Source organism: Malaya genurostris, chromosome 2, assembly GCF_030247185.1.
Source record: "Malaya genurostris strain Urasoe2022 chromosome 2, Malgen_1.1, whole genome shotgun sequence".
NCBI classification, from domain to species: Eukaryota; Metazoa; Arthropoda; class Insecta; order Diptera; family Culicidae; genus Malaya; species Malaya genurostris.
The window spans coordinates 100,316,776-100,343,539 of NC_080571.1; the positions used below are offsets into that span (position 1 = coordinate 100,316,776).

The window sequence follows — 26,764 nt, forward strand, 5'->3', positions numbered from 1 at the left end:
TTAGGCGATATATTTTAGTGATGTTTGTTTTGTGACACGAAAGATGAAGCCTAGAAGCTTCGAGGCTTTAGAAATATTTATATTTGAAGTGATTTTCAAAATACAGCTTGGTATCTAAAATCACGCTTTAGTCCTGAGAACCATTCACAAAAGATTATAATCATGATGTCTGTTGATACTATCAAAACCACCCTGGCCATATTGAACCACTTTGCGAATACATCCAACTGTGTTTGTTAGAAACGAGTGTCTTCTAGAGTTTAAATAATATAATATAGTTTGTAATCACCGGCAAACGACAGCTTTAGACACATTAAGATAGTGTGAAGATATGAATGGTCCAAAATGGCTGCCTTGAGGAACTCCAGAGTGAACAGTAAAGGCTGCAGTTATATAATTATGATTTTCAAGGAAATTGCGAGGATATGGTTTGAGATAGTTTGAAAAATTAACGAGTAAATACTAATCTATCGAGCTCGGTTTCTGCAATTTGATGATTAGTTTTGTTGGAAGCTGCTGAGAAATCTGTATAGATGGGCTCTACTTGCTAACGGGATTCTAAAGAGTGGATGATAAATGACGTATATGATATAAGAATCATGGAAGTTTATTGATTAGGTATAAAATCGTCTTGAGTTTTCGATTTGTAATTACTACAGTTATGAACGAGGAAATCCAGAACTACAGGGTTGTGCAAAGGAACCTAAAACATATAATATTCGGTTACACTTGTGCAGCGCCCTTAGCAAATTTTCCTTCGAATTTGCTAGTATTGTAGGAAAAGTAGGAAATTGTGAAGGAAACTCTCATATCAGCGTAGCTGCAACCTTCAGGTATAAACTTTGTTATTGAAGCGTGCACATTTGCGGGCATTAGTCAGCGCAGCAATGTTGTAAAAACAAAGCTATTATTTTCACGGACACTGGTCACTGCCTCTGGCCTAGCGACAGTGGTCTCGACTTTCGGTAGAACTTCGGGAGAAAGTCGGATGAACTTTCTACTTGAAATCACAAGCTCGGCTTGTACTAAAATCTTCGGGCTTCACCCGAAAGTAAATGTTAAGAGCTTAAAAACCCATAGTTGGGAAGAGTTAGGAGTCAGTTCAGTCTCAGAGTGCGCGGAAAATATCCGTTAGTCTCGGGCGTCGGCCCGTAGACAAGTTAGTAGCTAGTTCAGTAGCGGAGTATGATACAGTATGCATAGGAATATGTGTGCATTGTGAGGCTTGAGTATCAAGTGACCTCAAAATCAAGTAAGCAATATTGTTTATAATGGGATATAATAGATTTCGGAAGGCATCTAAAGAATTGAGTGAAAGATTGCTGTAATGAGTGAAAATTTAACAGTTTCATGTGCAGTGTTTGATACTCATATGCGAGAAGAACAAAATAGTTGAACAAAAAATTGCTCGTGTCAGGGTAGTATTGATAATATACGACAACAAAAGTATGTGTTGAAGAATAACTTCTTTTATTAATGTAAGCAAGTAAATGTTGAGACATATATTCGACGAGATCACCAAGTAGTGGTGACAGCGATACGTGCTATAGCAGCAAGGACACGCCAGGACTACGAGCGAGGATTTCGGAATTGAGGATGTTGGGCGAAGTTGTATTAGTATGGTGAGTCTCCATTATTTTACTTATTTTTTTGTTGGTTTGATTAAGTAATGTTGCCACTTATTGTGAGCGCTAAATCATTAAAAATTAAGATGGCATTAGCGCGAAAATTTTTCTGATTTGTTTAACTCGCGCTCACAAGGACCAATATTATTTTTCTAACTACATTACTCACAATCCATCAACTGGTAAACGATATCAGAACTTTTTCTCATGCCTACAGCGGGTTTCTAGAACAGTTATATACATTCCGTTGTTGAGTCATTTGGCAAGCAATAAATTTGTTCAAGTTTCCTTGAAAACTGCGGACGTATAGATTACGCTCACAGTTGATTTGTTTACGTTTTCACCACGGTCAATACGAGCGCATGTGTTGAAAAAAAAAAAAAAAAACAACACCGCGATAATACTTACAAAAGTGGCCACACTAGCATAAAGGTCTAAGAAGTTTTTTTTTGCCTTCGTTGAAAAAACACGAAAATCAGAACCAGCTGAACAGTTAGCACTGGTGTAATGATTATAAGGTCAAGGTGACCAACCGAACCTCACGCGTATGAGCGAAGGAATCGGTAATTTGAATCATCATTTTGCGAATAAGCAAAAGTAGCCGTACTTCGACTGACATAATAAAGCAAGTCAGCAAGCTAAGCACCAGGAGTGCATGCCACGAGGAATATATATATTTAAAACGGTGGTGAACCAACCCGTATGGGCGGAGCCTATAGCAAAATGCGTTGCTAGGTAACACACAATCGCGGCCATATTTGCGGGTAAAAGTCTGGCAACCGAAATAAAAACAGAGTACGGTAGCGGTATATGACAATAATAATAATAATAAACCGACAGTGACTTTGAGTCGCGTACGGTAAACTATAATGTTAAACCACGAGTATGGTACGATGCGATGTTGAAGCCTATGCCGTCGACCCTTATAACAGAATTAACAAAGACAGTTTATTTTTGCGCACACGGCGGGCATGACAAATTTGAGAGCACCGAGTTGGGCTGGCTCAATAATAAACAAAAATGCCAATGCGAACGAAATTTGACCACGTAGGGCTCGTAGCAGTTGAAGCTTTGTACGATACAATGACCAGTAATGTGAGACTAGGTCAAGTTTGTTTACGTGAATGAATGTCGACCATAACCACGGTCAAGAATCAAGATTGTAATTATTTACAGCAAAAATGAATATCGTCCAGGGGGATTCATTTCAGCATTTTCTAAACATACGGCAAGCCAAATAATATTTTTGAGGCTTGACAGAGATATCATAGTACGAGAATCAAATTCAAACAAGCATGGAATTTCAATTCCCTAAAGCGGAAGCACTGCAGTGCATTCCGGAGTTCGATGGAACTACCGAACAGTTAGATTCGTTCATCTATCATATTGAACATTTCGAAAAACAATTCCCAGAAGAGACATCTAGAGACGATCTGATCTACGTAATATTATTGAAGTTAAAAAAAGAAGCAGCAGCTAGATTACTGCACATAAAAGCCGAAAATTGGCCTAAAATCAAAGAAAATCTTATACGCGAATTTGGAGAAATCGAAAGAATCGAAGACGTTGTTTTAAAAATAGAAACTTTGCGGCAAGAACCCAATGAACCATTCAAAAATTACAAAAAGCGCATAATGAAAATTAAAGAGCAGTTGGACAATTACAATGAAGGGTGCTTTGCTCGGGAATCGCCAATGGAAGTCAGTCTAAGACTACATTGCTTAGCAGGCTTATACAACGACGAATTGAAACGAATGGCACAAGGCCACAAAAAAAAAGACATTGTATGAGTTACTGGAGTATTTAGAAGAAATTGATATAGAACGAAAACATATCGAAGTACTTGAACACAGACTTCAAGCAACAGAGCTGGGCTATAGAGTTCTTATGAGGAATCAAAAGTTTAGAACTCACGAAGGGTACCAATATGAAAATAATGAGTATCAGCAAAAATACGATTTAACAAATGGGGACGGGTATAGCGTGATGGGTAAGTCGATGCCTTTCACGCAGCCCACCTGGGTTCGATTCCCAACCCCGAACATAGGGTCAGAAAGTTTTTCTGGCCCGAAGAGGTGAATGACCTCATGGTTAAAACCTCTATAATCGAAACAAAAAAAAAAAAAAGATTTAACAAATCGGTATGATAATAGAAAACCACCTAATAGATACAATGGTAATATTCGAGAGGAAAATAATGGGCTTGATAAAAAACACTACGAAAATAATGAAGTACAGTTATGGGTAAATTGCATGACTTACGATAATAGAAAAATATTTCGAAGATATGATCATAATATCAGGACCAGAAATATGCCTGATCAAATGAGATATGGAGCATCAAGAACTCCGAATGCAAATTTAGCCAAGCAAACATGTAAAATGCAAAATTGGGATCGATACGGGGAGAATAAAAATAACGATAACAGTAAACCAATGAAGAGTGATGTGTACAAAAAACGAAAAGAAGGGATATGGGTCAAATTACATAAGACGAAAGACAACGAATTTATGATGCTGTTGAGATCGGCAAACGAACCAAATAACGAGATGTGGTTGCTGGTAGACACTGGAGCATCTGGCAACTTGATAAGTAGACGAAATGCAGAGTACATGGGAGCATATACAATTAATGATAACGAAATCATAGAATATTCCGGGATAACAGGTACTGTTATAAAAACATTAGGTACCGTAGAATTAAACTTCATCATCGCAGGAAGAATTTTTCAAACGAAGTTCGACGTAGTGGAGAATTTGACTCCAGGGGGCATTTTGGGAATGACATTTATGAATAAGTATGTGACTAGCATACACAATGACCAAGGTTGGATATGCTTACGGAAAATACCTCTAACCTTTGAACCAAAAACAGATTCATATGAAGCTCGTCAAAAACAGGAGAAGAGAGTCGCAAAATATGAGGCAGAGAACAATGTCAAAATACAGGAAAAATACCAAGCGTATGATCAATCCAAGCTTAGTCCACAGGGTACGCAGTGTACAGAAACGACAAAAAAATATACGGGACAATGGCAAGAAGGTATGCCGCCTCACGAAATGTTAAAAATAGATTGTGCTAAAAACAATCAGTTATTTGTAAAAGTTGCTGCAGCAAATAGGCCTAACGAAAAAATTAAATATTTGCTCGATACTGGAGCATTTTATAACGTAATGAGATGGGATACTGTCGCGAAAATAGGATCAGAGAAAATAAACTATAAAGATAATTTATACATTGCAGGATTTGATGGAACTCAATCACAGACTATTGGGTCAGTAAAAGTCACGTTGGTGATTGGAAAAACTCATTACAGAGTGAGATTTTATATAGTAAAAGATTTGTGTGTTCCTGGAATCATTGGAGCGGAGTTTTTAAAGATATACACAATTTATGTCACTCGGAATTTCGAGTACATATGCCTAAGTGTACCAAACGAGCACAATAGTGTAGCAAATATACCAGTATCAGGAAAAGAAATGGTACATGCAACTGAGCATTATGGGATGCGTCCTGCTGATAAGGATGAGCACAACATGGAAATATTAGCCCGCATGAGTAATGACAGAAATTACGAAGTAAATGATAATAATGGGAAGCTAAGGATGTCTTCAAATAGTGCAACTAAAGTAAACAATAATTTTGAAATAAAAAAATCTCCAAGTAGAAATAGGACAACCGAAAAACATATTAAAACGGATGGAAAAAGTGGCAAAAATGAAGTAATTATCGTAAATGCTGAAGTCTTAGAGGGCAGTTTAGCAAAGCATAATAAATATGAAGTGAATAAAAATGATAACATGGACATGTAAAAGTCACGAAAACACAACGAAAGTAAGATACAACAAATAATTAAAATATTATATACCAAAGAATTCATGGAGGATTACAAAAATACATATATATGAAAACTCTGCCACTAACTAATAATATTTTAATACTTTATGGGTTACCGTTATTATTGGAAAAATATTAAAACCCAGATTTGAGTCTATTTTTAGAAAGGAAAAACAGGAACACGTACCGAAAGAACCAGCTCAGGTAGTGGGGGAGAGAAGCTGCGGCATGAGCACTACACAACCGACCAGTAATAGAACGGAAGGACGACTTCTGAAGCTATGAAGACACCGGTATGGTAAGACACCATTAAAATGAACACGGCATAGAAGCTAGTTGCGGGAAAAGTTTAGAAAAAAAGGTTTAGAAAAGATTCATTATAACCTGCAACAAGCATTCGCATGCCGCATCTTTAATAACAATTTTATATCCACAGACAGACGTATGGTCGACAGACGGGTTGTCGACCTGTATCTACGGGTTAAAGGTACCTCAACAAAAAAAATATAAGTAAACATAAAAACCTCTCGATTAATGGAAAAGTACACGAGACAACATATAGACAAATAAATATATCGCAGAAACACTTAATGCATAGAAAAAAAACATAGATTCAACTGATAGAAAGAAGAAATATGATAACGAAAACAAAACAATTTAAGATGCACAAAGATATGATAATAAAAAAAAATTACGATGCACAAAGTTATGATAACGAAAAAAAATAAGAGAATATGATGCACAATGCGATTATTAAGAGAAAAAAATATACGTATATACAAATAATAACAATCACAGAATTGACAATAGATCACGTAAGACGTCTATAAAAATAATAACAATCATAAAATAGAAAAAATGTTTACACTAAAAGCACAGAATCATACAAAACGAATAAAAGTTTTTTTTTGAGTCCCGAACTGTGTGTGTGCCCGAAAATAGTCGTCGCAAGAAGGAAGGATGTCTGTAGCTTAGTCAAGCTACCTAAGAGAACGAGAGGGTGTGATCGGATGCGGTGGCAAGTTGAAGACAAAGGGAACCGGGGAATCACCAAGACGTCAAAAGGAAGAACAGCAGAGTTGAAAAATCGAGGCAGAAAATTTACGAAAAATAAAAATTAATACGGGAGACGTGATAACAAATCGAATTTCTACATCAACAAGTACAACTGATAACAAAACAAGAAGGAAGTAAATGCAGTCAACACAGTTGAAGATGACTTGCATGGGTATGCCACAACGTTACAAATTGCTACCCCATATTTTATTCAGTGAGCATCGCCAAAACTCAGCTGAATACCATAAACAAATATAGGAAAATCAAAGTTTATTAATACGTGGAAAACTAAAAACACTACGAAGAAAACAACCACGAGATCAAATGAAATACATAAAAGCTGCTAGGAGCCTCAACACATTGTACCCAACGAGAAGCCATGATGCGAAGCAACAATACAGAATACCAATACATGACTAATCAACGAAGAAGCTTCATCACATATTTTTACGGAACTATTATTACTACTGGCAGTAATCCCAATGATGTCCAAAACGCAAAGGAGTCAATGATCAATTTTCAACTATGCCCAATGAAGCGAGTACATAAACAACGAGAAGCCCTAATACGTATCACCAACACAGAAGAACGAGCTATTAGGAACGAGAACGACACGAAACCCAGAGTCCGAGACTAGCAACCGTTCGATCACTCCCACAGATAAAGCAACAATAGAAGCATGCCATGGAACAGGATGGCGTCAGAGGAGAACACACACGAGGACCATCGTAAGGTTAGGAAATTTAATTTGCGTATAGCCAAAACCATATGTAAAGAAGTCCGGCAATAGCAATTATAATTACGGAAATTTGTGACCCAGCTACAAACCTTAATGTTAAAAACCAACGCATTCGACTTGATGTCTACCCTTCAGATAGAATACATCAAGCTCAGTAAGTAAGGGGGCATGCAGCGCCCTTAGCAAATTTTCCTTCGAATTTGCTAGTATTGTAGGAAAAGTAGGAAATTGTGAAGGAAACTCTCATATCAGCGTAGCTGCAACCTTCAGGTATAAACTTTGTTATTGAAGCGTGCACATTTGCGGGCATTAGTCAGCGCAGCAATGTTGTAAAAACAAAGCTAGCGACAGTGGTCTCGACTTTCGGTAGAACTTCGGGAGAAAGTCGGATGAACTTTCTACTTGAAATCACAAGCTCGGCTTGTACTAAAATCTTCGGGCTTCACCCGAAAGTAAATGTTAGGAGCTTAAAAACCCATAGTTGGGAAGAGTTAGGAGTCAGTTCAGTCTCAGAGTGCGCGGAAAATATCCGTTAGTCTCGGGCGTCGGCCCGTAGACAAGTTAGTAGCTAGTTCAGTAGCGGAGTATGATACAGTATGCATAGGAATATGTGTGCATTGTGAGGCTTGAGTATCAAGTGACCTCAAAATCAAGTAAGCAATATTGTTTATAATGGGATATAATAGATTTCGGAAGGCATCTAAAGAATTGAGTGAAAGATTGCTGTAATGAGTGAAGATTTAACAGTTTCATGTGCAGTGTTTGATACTCATATGCGAGAAGAACAAAATAGTTGAACAAAAAATTGCTCGTGTCAGGGTAGTGTTGATAATATACGACAACAAAAGTATGTGTTGAAGAATAACTTCTTTTATTAATGTAAGCAAGTAAATGTTGAGACATATATTCGACGAGATCACCATGAAGTGTTGTGAATAGATTTACAAACTCGTGGAGTATGCACTAGACTGTACTGTAGTAGGACATACGTTCATATGTGCATAAACCTAATGATATGCCGAGCTTAGTGAGACTGCGTGAAGTGTTAGCCTTATTAACAATCGTTAGTGACTTTTGTTAGATTGTGGGAAAGAACTCCCAAAAACAGCCTAATCCTTCACTATTGAGAATAAGTAGCTGTCAAGTGAAAAGCACAAAAGAAAAAGTTGAAACTCAGAAAAGGTGAATTTCGTGATATTAAACTCAAATACGTGGATTAATCAATACAATGACATAAAAGAGAAACCGAATTGGAGAGTGTTACTCCGTATAGAACTGAAAGAAACATCCTCTCCGTTATTCCTCTTCCGCCACCGCTCGGCCGGGAGCTTGCACTTGAACCAAACAATGGAGGAAGAAAACGAACATGGTATAGGAAAGTAGCAAGAAGGTTTATTTGGGGACGGGTATAGCGTGATAGGTAAGTATTCCAGAATTCTCAAAAACTTCTTCGCTTCATAGACAAAATGTTACTGAAATTTTGGTCTATTGCCAAAATTTCAACCACATGAAAAGCCCGGCCAAAATGAAAGAAATTCATCAAAATTTAATAACCTCCTCTTTCGACGTAATCCTTGGAACTGAAAGCAGCTGGGATGAAAGTGTTAGAAGCGAAGAAGTATTTGGAAATAATTTTAACGTATTCCGGCACGACCGAAATTTATCTCTCTGTCAGAAAAAATCTGGAGGTGGAGTCCTCATAGCCATAAACTCTTGCTTTACTTCTGAAGAAATTATTACTCCTAAATATAAAGAATTTGAGCATGTATGGGCCAAAGTCTCAATATTGGGAGAAGAACATATTTACTGCTCTGTCTACTTCCCACCCGAAAATGCGAACAAATTCTCTTTTGAATTATTCTTTCAATCTTTAGACACAATTATTTCGAATATGGAACCTGAAGTAAAGCTTCATATTTTTGGCGACTTCAATCAGCGTAATGCGGACTTCATTTCTGACATTGAAAATGAATCAATCTTACTTCCAGTCGTAGGAGAAAACCCAACATTGCATTACTTTTTCGACAAAATTTCTAATTTTGGCCTACATCAAGTAAACTCCGTAAAAAATCAACAAAACGCATATTTAGACCTTCTTTTCACAAACTGCACAGAAGACTTTTGTGTGAATGCATCAAACCTGCCATTATGGAAAAATGAAGCATTTCACACCGCAATTGAATATTCATTATTTACACACAATGCATCCCTTCCCTACGACTTGGAATATGAGGAAGTGCCGGAATACAATAAAATTGACTTTGAAGAAGTCAAGTGTAGACTAAGTATAATAAATTGGCGGAACATACTGAGTACAGAAGGAAATGTCGATGTCGAAATAAACAAATTCTATCACATTATAAACAAAATATTATCCGAAACTTTGCCCATGAAAAGAAGAAGAAAAAATCATAACAGCAAATTACCTGTATGGTTCAATTCACAACTAAAACATTTGAAAAATAGGAAACAAAAAGCGCACAAAACTTACAAACAAGAAAAAAGTGACGCCCATCTTCAAAATTACTTAAATCTATGCAATCAACTCAAAATAGCCATTAACACAGCACACGAAGAATACAACCGCAAAATTGAAAACGAAATAAAGACTTGCCCTAAGAACTTTTTTAACTACACGAAAACTAAACTAAAAAGCAACAATTTTCCATCTCAAATGCACCTCGACGAACATGTAGGGAAAAATAGTACAGAAATCTGCAATCACTTTGCAAATTTTTTCCAAGAAGTATATACATCTTATTCAGAAACTGACCGTGACCGTGAATACTTCTCTTTCATACCTGCATTTTCCAACTCTATCTCTGTAAACTATCTATCAGAACATGATATTTCGACAGCACTGAAAAACTTAGACGCCTCAAAAGGGCCTGGACCTGACAGCATACCACCAATATTTTTAAAAAATCTTGCTGAAGAACTTACACTACCACTACAACTACTTTTTAACTTATCACTTAATAAATGTACTTTCCCTAAAGCATGGAAATCTTCCTTTCTTGTACCAATATTTAAATCTGGTGCAAAATCTAACATTCGGAACTACCGTGGAATAGCAATTATCTCATGCATTCCAAAATTATTTGAAAAAATTGTAAACGAAAAACTTTTTCATCAACTTAAAACTGTAATAACAAACAAACAACATGGCTTTTTTAAAGGCCGCTCAACTACAACAAATCTCTTAGAATTTATGACATTCACACTGAATGCAATGGACGCTGGCAACTACGTAGAAACTCTTTACACTGACTTTAGCAAAGCCTTCGACCGTATTGACATACCTTTACTTCTACACAAACTACAAAAATATGGCATAAAACATACTCTTCTTGAATGGCTCAAATCATACTTAACGAATCGTGTACAGGTAGTCCGCTTCCAAAACATACTGTCTGAACCAATTAATGTAACTTCTGGCGTACCTCAGGGTTCTCACTTAGGGCCTCTCCTTTTCATTTTACATATAAACGACATTTCCTTCATACTAAAAAATCTGAAAGTGCTTATATATGCAGACGACATGAAACTCTTCATGGAAATTAAAAATATCAACGACGCTGTAATATTCCAGAACGAAATCAATCTATTCCACATTTGGTGCTGCAAAAGTCTACTCCAACTCAATGTAAAAAAATGTAACTCAATAACTTTCAGTAGGAAAAATGAAACTATACCTATAAACATACATCTAGGAAATCAGCTTGTAGAAAAATGTAAAATTGTAAGAGATTTAGGCGTAATCTTAGACTCCAAGCTCACTTTTGTGGAACACTACAATACCATAATCAATAAAGCTAATAGCATGCTGGGCTTTATTAAACGCTTCAGTCATAACTTTCAGGATCCATACACAATTAAATTATTATACACTACATACGTCAGACCTATTTTGGAATATTGCAGCCTAGTATGGAATCCATACAATATTATTCACGAAGAACGCATCGAATCTATTCAAAAACAATTTCTTTTATATGCACTTCGTAAATTAAACTGGACAGCATTTCCTCTACCATCATATGAAGCACGCTGCATGCTTATCAATATACAAACACTTAAAGAACGCCGCGACTTTGCAATGCTTTATTTTATCAGCGACATTATTTCTCAACGCATTCAATCAGCTCCATTATTATCGCAATTAAATTTTTATATACCTAGCCGCCAACTACGTTCCAGGAAATTATTTTTAGAAAAACAAGCTAGAACAAATTATGCAAAATACAGTCCAGTCAATCGAATAATGCGCCATTACAATCAATACTGCGAACATCTTGACCTTACTATGTCAAAAAATCAAATCAAATCTAAGCTTTGTCGTAGAAATAATGTGTAGTATGTAAGTGAACATTGTAAACAATTTATATGTAGTCTACATTTGCTTGACGAAATAAATAAATAAATAAGTCGATGTAACAATATCATAGCACTTAAGTGCTAATCTGTATATTGATTGATTCTAAATAATATTAAATAACTACAAAAAAAAATGTTGAAAAAATGTAACTATAGCTGAAAAACTTGAAGTTGTATCTCTAAAACTGTAAAAACGTGTAAGAGAAAACAAAAATCTGAATTAAAAAAATGCTATGGAGAAAAATATGGTAAGTCGATGTCTTTTACGCAGCCCACCTGGATTCAACATAGGGTCAGGAAGTTTTCCTAACCCGAAGAGTCGAAAGACATTAAAGCAATAACTTTACAATCTAATCGATGTTGTGTAATGTTGTGTAATGGTGTAATGATGCCTTTCTAATATCACTCATATTCTCATATATAAATGTGTGGATTTTCGCAAAATAATATCGTTTGATTTTTGAAAAACAAAAAGGTTTATCCATCAACTAGTATAGCTGAGCTGAGCTGACGTTGATCGCCCGTAGTTAAACTTCGTGATTGACCAAATGAGTGAAAATGTACAATGAACAAAGAAAATGAAGCTTGGGAGAAGCAAATCATTTTCACTGTACATACCCACTCACTCCTAACTTTTTATTAAATGACCAATAACGACGCTGGCTACGACCAAAGGCTGTGCTACTGAGGGAAAGGAAGGAATATTAGTCCGATACTCGTTGTTTCTAGAGACCGCGGGTACCACTGTTTCTCCACGAGCATCACGGGATAGGAGATTTGTTAGTAGGGAGGGAAAGAGATCCGGATATGTTTTGGTAAACAATATGGTCTCAACCAAACCTGATTTTCGATACTCAGGAGAAATATAATAAGTAAGAAAAATATAAAATATCTCCAAGGAACGATCTCACCAGTATCCCTTTTCTCCTGCTCGCTCTGCTGTCAGCAACGCGAGATGAAACACGACCATTGAAAAAATAAAATAAAAACACTCGCGAATGGGTCCGCTGCAGACCAACCCTAGACCTTCATTCTGGCTGACACGATCGACTTGTAAACTTTCACACATTCCATAGAAATCCGACAACACTGACAATGACATGCAGACGGCACTTCGATCGGTTAACAGGTTAACATCGTTGAATCTTGGGGCGATAAATTCTCAGTTTCCGCCGCTTGAGCATTTTTAGTTTCGGCGGATCAATATTATTCAATAAATAGCACTACAAAGCACACACTTGCCACACCTGCACTATCACTCAAAATATCAATTTCAACCAAATTTTTAACTATACGTATAAAACAACACATTGAAATTATACTTTTTTGTGAGCAGCACCAGAACACCGCATCGTACTCTCAGTAATGCCAACTCTCTCGGTTTATCCATCAACTAGTATAACATACAAACTTGCAGGTACTTCCGAAGTAGGAATCCGGGATCAAAAAAGCCGACCTTTTTTTTGCACTGAATATAGGTTTGTCAAAATCGGTCAAACCATCGCTGAGAAAAGTGAGCGAGACCCATTTTGAATTAAATGACCACTTTTTCCGATGTTTCTGGAATCGGATACCGGGAATCAGGATATCCAGAATCGGTTTATTTTATTTATCCACTGATAATTGCTACCGATTGGAATAGTCACAAGGTCAGTTTAGAATCTTTTTATATTTTTTGTTTCGCCTTTTTAAGTGAGGGTATCAAATTTTTAACACACTTTACCCTATAATTCCGGAACCGGAAGTTGCATCCGAATGAAACTTTAGAGTTTTGTAAAGGATTATGAAACCTTTCATTTGAACTTAATACTGGTAAAATCGATCACACCATCTCTAACTGGCTAAATAATTTTAAATTGTTATATTTACACTAATCACCCTGTAATTCTGAAACCGGAAGTCGGATCCAAATGAAATTCAAGAACTTTGTATAACACATTTATACCTTTCATTTGAATCTAAGTTTGCGACAATCGGTTCAGTCATCTCTGAGAAAACTTAGTGCACTTATTTTATTTTTTTTTTCACATATCATTCTGTAATTCCAGAACCAGAGATCGAATTCATGAACTTTGTATGAAATTATAAAACCTTTCATTTGAATCTAAGTTTGTCAAAATCGATTCAGCCATCTCCGAGAAAAGTGAGTGCGAAAAACTGTTACATACATACATACACACAAACATACACACATACAGACATTTAGCGTACTCGAGAAACTGAGTCGAATGGTATATGGCACTCGGCCCTCCGGGCATCGGTTCAAAAGTCGGGTTTCACGGTGATTGCATAACCTTTCTACATGAGAAAGGCAAAAAGTTTATTTTTGTCAAGTACAGGAGTCTCTTTTCAGTCGTGAGAACCAAAAACGCTATTTACAAAATTTAAAACTTTTCAAAGAGCCACAAAATGTTTTATTAAAACACTTGAATAAATCACGTTTTTTTTAAATTAATTAACTCCAAATGGCTCAAAGTGGAAATCGTTACTATTTGTGTGAAAGGATTTTTTAAATGTCAGAGAGGTTCGAAAAAAACTTTGAATTGCTGGAATTTGTCAGCAAATTCATATCCATTTTTTTTCTATCAACAGTACTGAAGTAATTCGTGTCAGCAGATGCGTTAATTCTATCGCAATTTCACTTTAGAAATGGAAAATGAAGTAATTTATTGCCAAACATAGGTTGAGTTTTCTGTTTTTACAGTTTTATTGCATCCCAGTTCTGAGTTCAACTGCTGTCAAATATACGACACAAATCTCCAAAGAACCAGGGGAACGTGCCACTTGAGCCAGTATGTTGGAATTACACTTGGGGTTGGAGCTGGGAAGTTTCAGGTATCTTCAAGCGAAAGGGATATTTGATATTCATTTTTTGCAATGGCTGAGTGGAAACATAGATTGGAGAAGCCAAATGAATGAAAAACTTACAGAAAAGATGATTTTTTGGAAAAAGATACGCTTAGAGACTGGACTCGAACATACGCGCTTCGTGCATACGCGCTATCATTTCGCCACCCTAAGCATTCTGATAGACACAGCTTTAGCACACGATATGCCATGATAAAGTGAACATCGAACATGGTCTACATCCTAGTCATCTCACGACCGGAACCATACATCCAAACATCTTCTCTGTTCATCAAACATTAGTCTTCTCGCTCTATACCTATTTTCCGCTCAAGCACTGAGTAGGAAAGTGTATTTAAATTCGCTTGTCACCTTCTCTACTGGTGGTAGTGGTGGTGAAAATAAATATTATGATTAAACATTAGTATGTAAAACAAGAGTAACTAAAACACCTATTAATAATAACGAATCGTAAGAACAACAAAGATGAAAGGTCAAAGGGTCACGTTGATGTAATACACAAAAATAAGATTAATAAACAGATATTTATGCAAAAAAAAATGTATGCTTCTCTACTGTTGTCAATCGCTGACTGGATATCGTCAGCAACAGACCCCTGTAAATGCGAGCGCGGTAAAAATACACCATGAAGTCAATAACCTCATTAAATATAATTGAATAACCTTTAATCACTTCACTTTTTTAACGATTTCACATGAAAACGGACAAACTCATTTGAAAAACTATAGTAAAAGCAGAAGAAAAAATTTTTATTCTGAGGTGGTAATGTTGATCTTAATTTATTGTGAGAAAACCAACGTTTATTTAGAGTGGAGCAATACCATTTTTCAAATGCCCGGAAATAACAAATAAAGTATCCAGAATAAATGGTACTCGATCGCTAAACATTCTAGTACTTTCCCTACCCATGTTAAGCGCGCAAAGCGGGACAAAAAAAAAACAATTTTTTTTCGATCGTTCTGAACAATTACTTAACATAGCGAATATTTAAGTTAAGCATAGTTTTAGTCGGATTATTAGTTACTAAAGACAATGCAATGCAATAAATATCTCATTTAAATAGTGAAAATAATCGTTAAAAAAAATGTCCCCGTTTTGTCCTTGCATAAATTATTTTTGAAAGCGTTCACATGTGTATTCTATATATTTTTTCAATGCTGATTACAACAATAATTAATTATGTTTACGTTTCGTCTTTGACTCATCAGTGTATAGCAGTTTAAATTGAACTGTTTAATGCAAAACTCGGCAGTTCAATTTGAACCGCTAAGAAAACGTAGAGTTTCTACTATTTGTAAAACACTTTTTTGTTTTGCATCGAAATCCAATGTCTTTACTGACGTGCCTAACGAAAACGCAGGTTTTATCATGCATAGGTTAGCCAAAAATTATGCTTGGGCACATAACGGTTTATAATTATGTTTACGTTTCGTTTTCGACTCATCAGTGCATAGCAGGTCAAATTGAACTGCCTAACGCAAAACTTTGACATTGAATTTCGATACAAAACAAAAAAATGTTCTGCAAATAGCAGAAACATTATGTCTGCTTAGCTGTTCAAATTGAACTGCCTAGTTTTGCATTAAGCAGTTCAATTTGAAGTGCTATGCAGTGATAAGTCGAAGACGAAACGTAAACATAGTTAAAAACCATTATGTACCCAGCACAAATTTTGGCTAGCCCCTGATTGAGCAATGATTAATTTTTTCGCTTAATCCACCTAGCAGTGAGATGATACCTTTTTTTATCAATCCGCATGTGTTTTTGTCATGAATATTCTTCGGTTTTCATGACATTATTTTAATGATCGTCGTTTTAAGCTGCAATTTGACATTTTAATCACTCATTATTCTATCTAAAAGTGGGACAATCGATTGAACATTCCATGATATGTCGAAGTAAGTTCCATTTTAGAATTTACGGCAATTTAAGGTACTTCCAAAGCCGGTATTCATGAACCAGCATAACCCAAACCTATTCGTATGGCCATATGACGAATAACAGTTCGGCTGAAAAGTTCGTATCGTTTAATAGAAACACACATTTTTTTGCCAAAATTCGTGTTTATTATTCAACATAATTGCCATCAGAGGCGATACAGCGATTATAGCGATCTTCCAACTTTTCGATACCATTTTTGTAGTACGATTTGTCCTTTGCCTCAAAATAGGCCTCAGTTTCAGCGATTACCTCTTCATTGCTTCTAAATTTTTTACCAGCGAGCTCTTGAGGTCTGAGAACAGGAAAAAGTCACTGGGGGCCAAATCTGGAGAATACGGTGGATGAGGGAGCAATTCGAAGCCCAATTCGTTCAATTTCAGCATGGTTTTCATCGACTTGTGACACGGTGCATTGTCTTGATGAAACAAAACTTTTTTCTTCTTCAAATGAGGCCGTTTTTTTGAAATTTTGTCCTTCAAACGCTCTAATAACGCTATATAATAGTCAATGTTGATGGTTTTTCCCTTTTCAAGGTAGTCGATGAAAATTATACCATGCGAATCCCAAAATACAGACGCCATAACCTTACCGGCCGATTGTTGAGTCTTTCCACGCTTTGGTTTCGGTTCATCGCGTGCAGTCCACTCAGCTGACTGTCGATTGGACTCCGGAGTGAAGTGATGGAGCCATGTTTCGTCCATTGTTATATATCGACGAAAAAAATCGGTTTTATTTCGATATAACAGCTCCAAACACTGCTCAGAATCATCAATTCGTTGTTGTTTTTGATCGATTGTGAGCTCACGCGGCACCCATTTTGCACAAAGCTTACTCATATTCAAATATTCGTGAATAATATGTCCAACACGTTTGATATCTTTAGGGTGTCAGCTGTCTCGATCAACTTCACTTTACGGTCATTGAAAATCATTTTGTGGATTTTTTTCACGTTTTCATCGGTAACAGCCTCTTTTGGACGTCCACTGCGTTCATCGTCTTCGGTGCTCATATGACCAGTACGAAATTTTGCAAACCACTTACGAATTGTTGCTTCGCCCGGTGCAGAGTCTGGATAACACTCATCAAGCCATTTTTTGGTATCGGCGGCACTTTTTTTCATTAAAAAGTAGTGTTTCAACAACACACGAAATTCCTTTCTTTCGATTTTTTTCACAATAACAAAAGTAGCTTCACTCAAAATGCAATATCTCACAAACTAATAATCAGACAGCTGTCAAATCTATACACGTATCTTTTGAAGGTTGGTACTAACTGAAAATGGTATGGATTTAATTCTAGTGGCGCCCTTTCATAGAAATGATACGAACTTTTCAGCCGATCTGTAAAATTACAATAGTTTTGAGTTCAACTTTCAAGCTATTCGGGATTATCATCTTCTATATCGGTTTGAATTTTAAAAATTCATCCTCCTGTAATTCCAGAATCGGAAGTCAGCATTTGATAAAATTAATTAATTTTGTGTGGGACAATAAGTTTATTTTAATTTGAATTTTTTCATCTGAAATTTGATTTGTCTTTATTTGAGAAAACGATTGAGCTTTGAGAAACGATTCGATACTGGAGCCGGAATTCGAAAATCGGTGTAGCCGAAGTTAGACAAATTTACCTGAGTAGTTAACATTTGTTTCAAAATGTTTAAAAATCAGTGTAGACTCTTTGAGAAATCGTAGTACGAGTTAAATTGTTGGGTGCCTTCCGAATCGAAAGCTGAATACCACTAAAACTGAAATAAGTTTATTTGGTTGTCGACTATTCAAATCAGCAAATCTTGGATGATTTTTAGATTTTATTAGAATCTTAGATCGGTTCAGCCATCTACGAGGAAAACTAGTTACACAATTTTAATTTTGTTTCACATATCATCCTGTAGTTCCGGAACCAGAAGTCGGATCCAAACATAATTCAGGAACCTTGTTTAGGAGCATACGAATTTTTGTAGAAAACGGTTGAGTCATCTTCGAAAAAAAGGTAAAAAATTGAGTGAAATTATTTGTCACATACGCATTTGCTGATCTCGACGAACTGATTCGAATGGTATATGGGTGTTATGCTCTTCCAGCATTTATTGCTGTAAGCAGTTTAAATCAATATAATTATGAAATTGTTCTGAATTCGGAAGTACTGCCATCTTTCCAATATGTCATATTCGAACGATTATGTTGCCAAAAACGAACCGTGCTAAAATCGATCCGAGGCAAAATGTCATGAAAAAGGATGCTGTACACAGTCTTTTTGGTACCTTGAAACAATTGTATGTAACAGTATAAAAAATCGTGTTTTACGTTGCTCCCAAGCCTTTCTTTGCCATACAGCGCTCAGAACTTCTACTGCTGGAATATGAGGGAAAAGCAGTGTTAGTGATTGCCGAAAATTTCACAGAAGCTGCTATATTGCTATCTATATTGTATACAACATTTTCAATCCGGTAGAAGATGCTACAAGAACTCGAGTCTCTCAATGCATGAACCGCGAGAGAATTTTTTTACATTCCTTCGCTCCACTTCATACTCTGAGTATTTCTCGGCCCTTGAAAAAATTGCAGTCTGATAATGATCGCCGCTGTGTGGAATTTACCAAGAGAGAATCGCAAGTTGACAATTATCGCAGAAAATCGAATCGATGATTCGACTTGATGATTCTCATACTAGGTTGCAATATTTCAAAACCCTTGTGTGGAGTATTCACATACATTTTCATAGACACAACTTATACAAAGATTATATGCACATAGTTAGAATAAGCGGCAATAGTAAAATGATTCTATAGCAATTATCAACTGCCTGTATAGAATCGGATCGCGAAACGAGAATAAGCAACCGTTTGTTGCTTCAGAGAGGATCCCCACAGCAGCGTGCTAACCTTTGATTCTCAGAAATGTCATCGAGAGAAATTCGCTCTCGCACTGGTGTCGATTCTATGTTAAATGAGCCATGCCGGGTTTTTTGTTGTTGCGATGATTTCCAACTCTCTTTGATGGCACTGATTCAATCGGTGAAGAGTTGCCAGCGAACGTTCTTTGATACGATAAAAGCCATCCTTGGGGAAAAGTCGCTTACACAAAAAATTCGATATCTCCGTTAAAAATGGACGGATTTTAACAATCTATGGCTTGTTGAATAGCTATTACCGTGCGGAATCTAAGTTTGAAAACATATTCTGTTTTCAAGGTCAATTGTGAATCAATAACTCCGGGCCTCGGAAAATTCGAGCGAATTCTATACCTATTTTTTGTATATATAAAAAAGGTAAAAACAATCAACCATGCGTTTCCATTGAAGCTCTGTTAGAAGGAAACGCATGGTACTTAGTTCTATTAGTAATGTACCATGCGTTTCCTTTTAACAGAACTTCAATGGAGACGCATGGTTTATTGTTAATTTTTAAGAAAACCTCTAATAATCAAGTATTCAAGGTCATTTTTTACAAACCAAGTAAATATTTTTTGCATAGAACGATAGCCAATAAAATTTTCTGGAAGCTGCATTAAGCCTCAAGTCGAGAGATAAATTAAAAATATGTTCAGTTAAGGGTAAAAACGAAAATGGTCTGGCTGTACCCATTTGCCAGAAGGAGGGTTATTGTAAGATTCACTCAAACATATGTCTAAAAATGTTAAGACATCGTCGCGTTCCTATCCATAACTTTTAAAGAACAAAATTTTGAAACACTGAACATTTTTCTAAACTGTAAAGGAAACCAGAAATTTTAATAACCATCAATCAAACTGACGATAAAGGCAAAACGTCACAATGTCATATCATCCAATAACAGCGATCGTGAACCATTGTATCCTTCTAATTCACTGAACTGCAATGAGAGCGCTTACCTCCCAAAGAAGATGATAACATCGAGCCCCTGAAGTATAAAAAGGAAGGTGAAGTTCACCGAAAATGAGCCTAAATAACAAATATAGGAAAATATCGAACACAGTGAACATTTTCTTCTCAGGTCAGCAAAACTTTCCAACCCAATGTGCGAGGTTAGTTATCGAGCCCGGAAAACGTTGCATCAGAGTAAGTTATCTAACCCATAACGACATTTCTACCTCTAAAACGAACTAATCACGACGATATTGTGTTCTTTATCTTGAACACTATATTAGTTTTGAAATCGGGATGAAATAAATTCATTTGAGAAATTATTGTCATTTATAATGACGAAGTATTCCGACATACAGTTCCCTTAGACAATTCACCATGAATATTACAATTATTTATATTTTGAAACATCGAAATATGTAGTTTAAAGTAGAGCACTGAAGGAACAGGGTTAATGCAACCTGTACAAGTTCAAGGCTATCGATAATCTGCAGAAATTTTACCACCTGTGAACAAGGCAATAAAGTCGAAAACTGTTATCGTTGAAATGGTAGCTTGAAATCTTTATCTGATGGGTGATTCATTCAAACAGGATCTAAATTTGTCTTGAACTCATGGACCATGGACCAGTCCGAAAATTTATAGATGTGCAAATTAGCAACGTTTCCCCACCCGGTTTGTGTTTTATGCAAATGATCTTAGCCGGACCGCATCTACGGTTTTGTCAATGGTGGCCCGAATCCAGCAAACAAAGATTGACCGTCAGCGAGAGTTGTGGACTTTGAAGAAAAAACCGACAGACAAACAGAAACAAACCATCTGCGCTAATAGCCTTATTGGCTTCGCTTCCCCATTTGTCATCCACCAGCGTTTGGTCATTCTGCGTCGTCTTGAAGCCAAGCTAAACCTGTTTGAGCGGAACCACCCTCATCGGTAGACTCTTTGCCGCCCGGGCAGCTTGCGAGAGTTATTTAATTTTACGTTCAGCGCAAAGTCTTTACCGTGCCTTTCGGGTGTCTCTGCGTGGGAATGAACATAAAATACATATCGTGAACCCGAGGTTAGTGTCTTATCATTTGCAACTCGGCTGGTGGCGAATTAATTAAAAACAATATCGTATACTGAATTGAAAGCTTTGAAGGGGAGATGTGACCTTTGCGATATCGCAAAAAAAGTCTATCTTTTTATCTCCAGATTCCACAAAATACATTACATGAGATGCTATATTGTTGCTATACTTCAAAGAAAGTTTCAAATAAAAAAAAATTGTACAACTCGTGTTTAATTGCAAACAGTTTCTTTTCTTTTTCGATCATTCCCGTTGGTGTATATCATTTGGAAAGTAGGAACGATCGAAATTAGCTCTGCGCCTAATTCGTATTACTGCTTTTGAATTAGTTTATTTTAACAACCAAATTTCCAAAGTAACTATTAAATTGGTTGAAATGTGTTAAGTTGGCGAATATCTTTGGCACCAGCAAAATTGCACCTGGTTGTAGTTTTTATCCGCTGAAGGCTATATTGGAACAAGAAGAAAGGCAAGTTTATATTTGTTCAAAACATAGTTTTGAATCAATAAAATAAGATCCTTCACGGTTTGTGTAGAACACTCGTAGTAGGCGGTTGCACTTCTCTGTGGCTTCTTGTTATTTCATGCTATGTTTCGCTCAGGCTACGCCGTCCAAAGTACTATTTGTATTTGGTTTTTGTTTTCCGAGTGCTCAAAGTTTTCAGTGAGAGAATCGATTTCGCTGAGTTTGATTGAAGCAAACAGTGATTTAGTAGAAAAATAGTTACGCTGATAGCTGACCGTCTTATGTCGTTTTCGCTTGAGAAAACTGAAACTGTTCCATGGCAGTTTCATCAAACAAACATTTTCAACTAAACTATGTTGGTTTCGCACTTAGCAACGGAGGCTTGAGCAAACCTGATATGAAAACCAGGTTCGAAACTGACTCGATTTTCAGTTGAACAACGTCAAAACTAGGTTCGAAACTGTGAGGTTATGTTTCGTTTACGTCTTTTCCGTCAATACAATACAGGAAGCCGTTATCGTATTTGTACTTGCCAATATATAAAAGGCAACCGCGACTGCAAAATTATTTTCTGTAATAGTGTGCCATCTAGTGGCTAGTAGTCAAGACATTGTTAACGTTTTTTTGGTGCCAGTGCACCATATAGCTGCAGATTGCGAAGCTATTTTTGGCTAAACCGAGTAAAAAATCAGATAGTTCTCCAATTATGCAATATATGCCATTAAATCAGTGCGTTAATTTTAACATGAGTTTATTTTTTAATTCAATTTGGTTTGAAATACTAATTGAAAGTTCACAAAATTACACGAATTTTTAAACGTGATGGTTGAGATCAATAGTTAAATTTAGCTGAAATCAGCAGAAATCAACTATCAACATAAGTTCAAATAGAAAAATATTGTTGGTGTCAATAACGACTTAAGGGGCTAGTAAGGTCTAACACTTTTGAAATTCATTTATTTTATTTATATTGTCTTATAGTAAAACATTTCAAGAATATTCTGTGAAATTTTCAAGCATATTGGAACGAAACTCTGGAAGTTATGGACCTTTATCTATGGCTATCTCATTCTGCGAAGAAGCAAGAGCTCGTCGCACAGGCCCAAGATTTCTACTTCGATTGACTTCTAAACTTGACAAAACATTCTTGAAATGTTTCATTATAATAAATTATAAAAGAAAAAATGTGATTTTTTGAAAATTTTAGACCCAATGGGCTCACTGGAGTAATTAATTGTTACCATTAATTTTATAGACAAAAAACTTTAAACACATTTTTCTCAAAAGCAGGTTTTGAAAGTCCGTGTCCATCGTCATTCAAAAAATACTGCACCAATTTTTTTCAATTTTTGCACACACTTTCTACATATAAAAAACCAGACCCAAACGTTTTCCTTTTCGTTGTTTGTTACTTTGGGGAGGTTTATCAGCTACAAAATGGCGATTTTTTCGTGAAAAATCGTAGTTTTCACTTTAAACAACCACCAAAAATTAAAAAAATTTAAAAAAAAATCAAACAGAGACGTTGGGGTCTAGAAAAACTTCTACTCTAACTACGCTGCTTTGATTTGTTCACTTCTGATTAGTCTGCGATGAAATACAGTGGACACCGCATATCATGATTTTTAAGAAGCGTCCTCAAAAATATCTCTTCACCGACTTATTTCTCAATATTTTTCCATGAAAAAATTGCAAAATGTTGTTCGAATGATGCTTTTTATCATGCAAAACATTTGAATTTATTTTGTTGAACGATAGTTCTGGACAAAATTCGCAAAAATGATAATATTTTTCATCGTTTAGACCCTACTCCCCCTTAAGTTACTTGAACCAAATTCATTTAGTTGTAATTCAGAACTTATCTTTGGGGGCACGTCAGTGCCCCTGAAGAAAATTTCGAAAGTATCACCGTGACTCATATGGACTTTTTTTAATTTGATCATACTTATCGATTCGTAAATGAGTTTGGTCGCCAAGTAACCAGATCAACAAATCTTGATGTATCGCCCCTGTTTTTGCGTTATCAATCATATGGAGGGTGGGATTTTTAAAACCAATCATCCTACAACTTACAAAACCATAATTTCGAAAGACATTCAATAACAAATTTGAAAATTTCGTTATTTTTTTAGTCGCTTATTTGACTGTTTGAAAATTTCTCGATACTCATCACCTTGCGATTCAGGAACCTGAAGTCGGATCCGAATGCATTTTAGGAATCTCTGATAAGACCTTTCATTTGAATTTAACTCTCTTCATACCATAGCGGTTACAATAAAAGAATGCGAAAGAGCATTTTCGCAGATGAACTTAATAATGACTTTTACAAAAAAAAAACGTTATTAATCCACCTAGCAGTGAGATGATACCTTTTTTATCAATCCAAGCAAAGTCAAAAGCAAAGTCCTGGCATTACATTCCTTTTGTGGAATTTGGCCTTTCTGTTTCAACAGACTTCGCAGCCGATTCTTAGTGTATAAAATCATTGCATGGCTAGTACTATGGATTATACTGACACTAAGAATCCTTCCAAGTCGGGGCTCGAACATACCGCAACTGGCTTGTAAGACCAGCGCCCTATGCATTGAACCACCAACCCGGGCCGCATGTGTTTTTTGCATGGATATACATATTCTTGGGTGTTTTAGTTCTCATGACATTGTTTTAATTATCGTCGTTTTAAACGGCAAATTGAGATTTTAATCACTCATTACCCTGTAATGTTGAAACTGCAAATTGTATCGAATTTCAATCTTAACGTGTGACAATCGATTGAACATTCCATGAGATGTCGAAGTAAGTTCTACTTTAGAGTTTTTCGTCATTATTTATGGTACTTCCAGAGCCAGTGGAACAAGCATAACCCAAAATGATTCGAATGGCCATAAATTAATACGCCAAACAATTTACATCTTCTATATCAGTATGAATTTTAAAAACTCACCATCTGTAATTCCAGAATCGGAAAAAATTCACCATTTTGTATAGGACCATAACACCTTTAATTTGAATTTTTGTTTTCGAAGTTCGATATGGCCTTTTTGAGAAAATGATTGAGCTTTGAGAAACGATTCGATACTGGAACCGGAATTCTAAAATCGGTGTAGCCGAATTCAGTTAAATTCACCTGAGGAGTGTGTGTCTACACACTTGTAAGAGAAATTGTAGTGCGAATTAAAATTTGGGGGTACATTCCGAATCCAAAAACCAATACCGCTAAAACTGAAATAAATTTATTGAGTAATCGACTATCCAAATCTGCAAACCCGATAAACCTGATTAATTTATGTGAAATGGACATTTTTATACTTATCACCCTGTATCTCCTAAACCAGAAGTCGGATCTTACTAAAAAGTAAAATGTTTTATAGGATTTTAAGACCTCTCATTTGAATCATAGATGATTCTTAGATTTCATTTGAATCTTAGATCGGTTCAGCCATCTACGAAAAAAAATGAATCGCATTATTTTAATTTCGTTTCACATATCATCCTGTGGTTCCGCAATCAGAAGTCGGATCCAAACGTTATTCAGGAACCTTGTTTGGGAGTATACTACTTTTCATATGAATCTGAGTTTGTAGAAAACGGTTTAGCCATCTCCGAGAAAATTGAGTGAAATTATTTGTCACACAGGCATTTTCTGATCTCGACGATCTGAGTCGTATGGTATATGGAAATTATGTTTTTCCAGCATCTATTGCTGTAAGTAGTTTAAATCAATATAATTATTGAATTACCTTCAACTCGAAAATGCTGATATCATCTGGTTTACATATGCCATATTCGAACGATTATGTTGCCAAAAAACGAGCCGTGCTAAAATCGTTCCGATGCAAATTGTCATGAAAAAGGATGCTGTACACAGTCATTTTGGTACTTAGAAACAATTGTATGTAACAGTATAAAAATTCGTGTTTCACGTTGCTCCCAAGCATTACTTTGTCATACAGCGCTCAAAACTCTTACTGTTGGAATAGGGGGAAAAGTCGCTTACACAAAAATGTCGATATCTCCGTTGAAAATTGACGGATTTTAACAATCTATGGCTTGTTGGATAGCTGGATAGAAATATTTTCTGTTTTCAAGGTAAAGTGTGACAGATACTGTTAAAAAACTAAAAATTTTGACATGAAACTTCGTATAACTCGAAAAGTAAACATACGATCTCAAAACCATTCAATAGGTTTCTGGATGACGGGAAGACCTTTCATTTGCGACTAGTTTGATCAAAATCGATTCAGCCGTCTCTGAGATCTCGACCTCTTAGTTGACAACACACACACACACACACACACACACACACACACACACACACACACACACACACACACACACACACACACACACACACACACACACACACACACACACACACACACACACACACACACACACACACACACACACACACACACACAAACACGGACATTTGCTCAGTTCGTCGAGCTGAATCGATTGGTATATGACATTCGGCCCTCCTCGGAAAATTTTTCCAAATTTTGAGCGAATTCTATACCTATTTTTTATATTTATTAAAAAATGATAAAAGGTTAATCGCTATTGGATTTCAAGATCAATGTACCACCATCAGTGTTGGGAAAATCTTGATCAGAAAAGTTCATTTCACTATCACTCGTGAAAAATCAGTTCAAGAGATTTTCTAAAAAAACTCAGTGACAGAAAAAATCACTTCCGATATTTTCATTTATGAAACAAGAATCCACAAAGCTCTGAACCTCGAAGTTCACAAGTGATTTTTTGTGACAGCGAAACTTGATGACGAATTTCCACCTACAGAACTATCGTAAAAGAGATAATCGAAAGAGAGAAGAGTCTCCGATGATACTTCGATGTTAAATTTCCACTACGCTTAGGATCAACGCCGAAGTGATTCGTGCAAGATTTAATTATTATATTTTCATCAATAAAACAATTTCTACTGA

At 36.1% G+C, this 26,764-nt stretch overlaps 1 protein-coding gene across 1 annotated transcript in view; it reads right to left on the reverse strand.

Moving 5' to 3' along the window:
- Positions 1-26,764, reverse strand: part of LOC131432609 (uncharacterized) — a 311,087-nt gene that overhangs the window by 225,565 nt on the left and 58,758 nt on the right. The gene's annotated exons all lie outside the window — the stretch shown is intronic.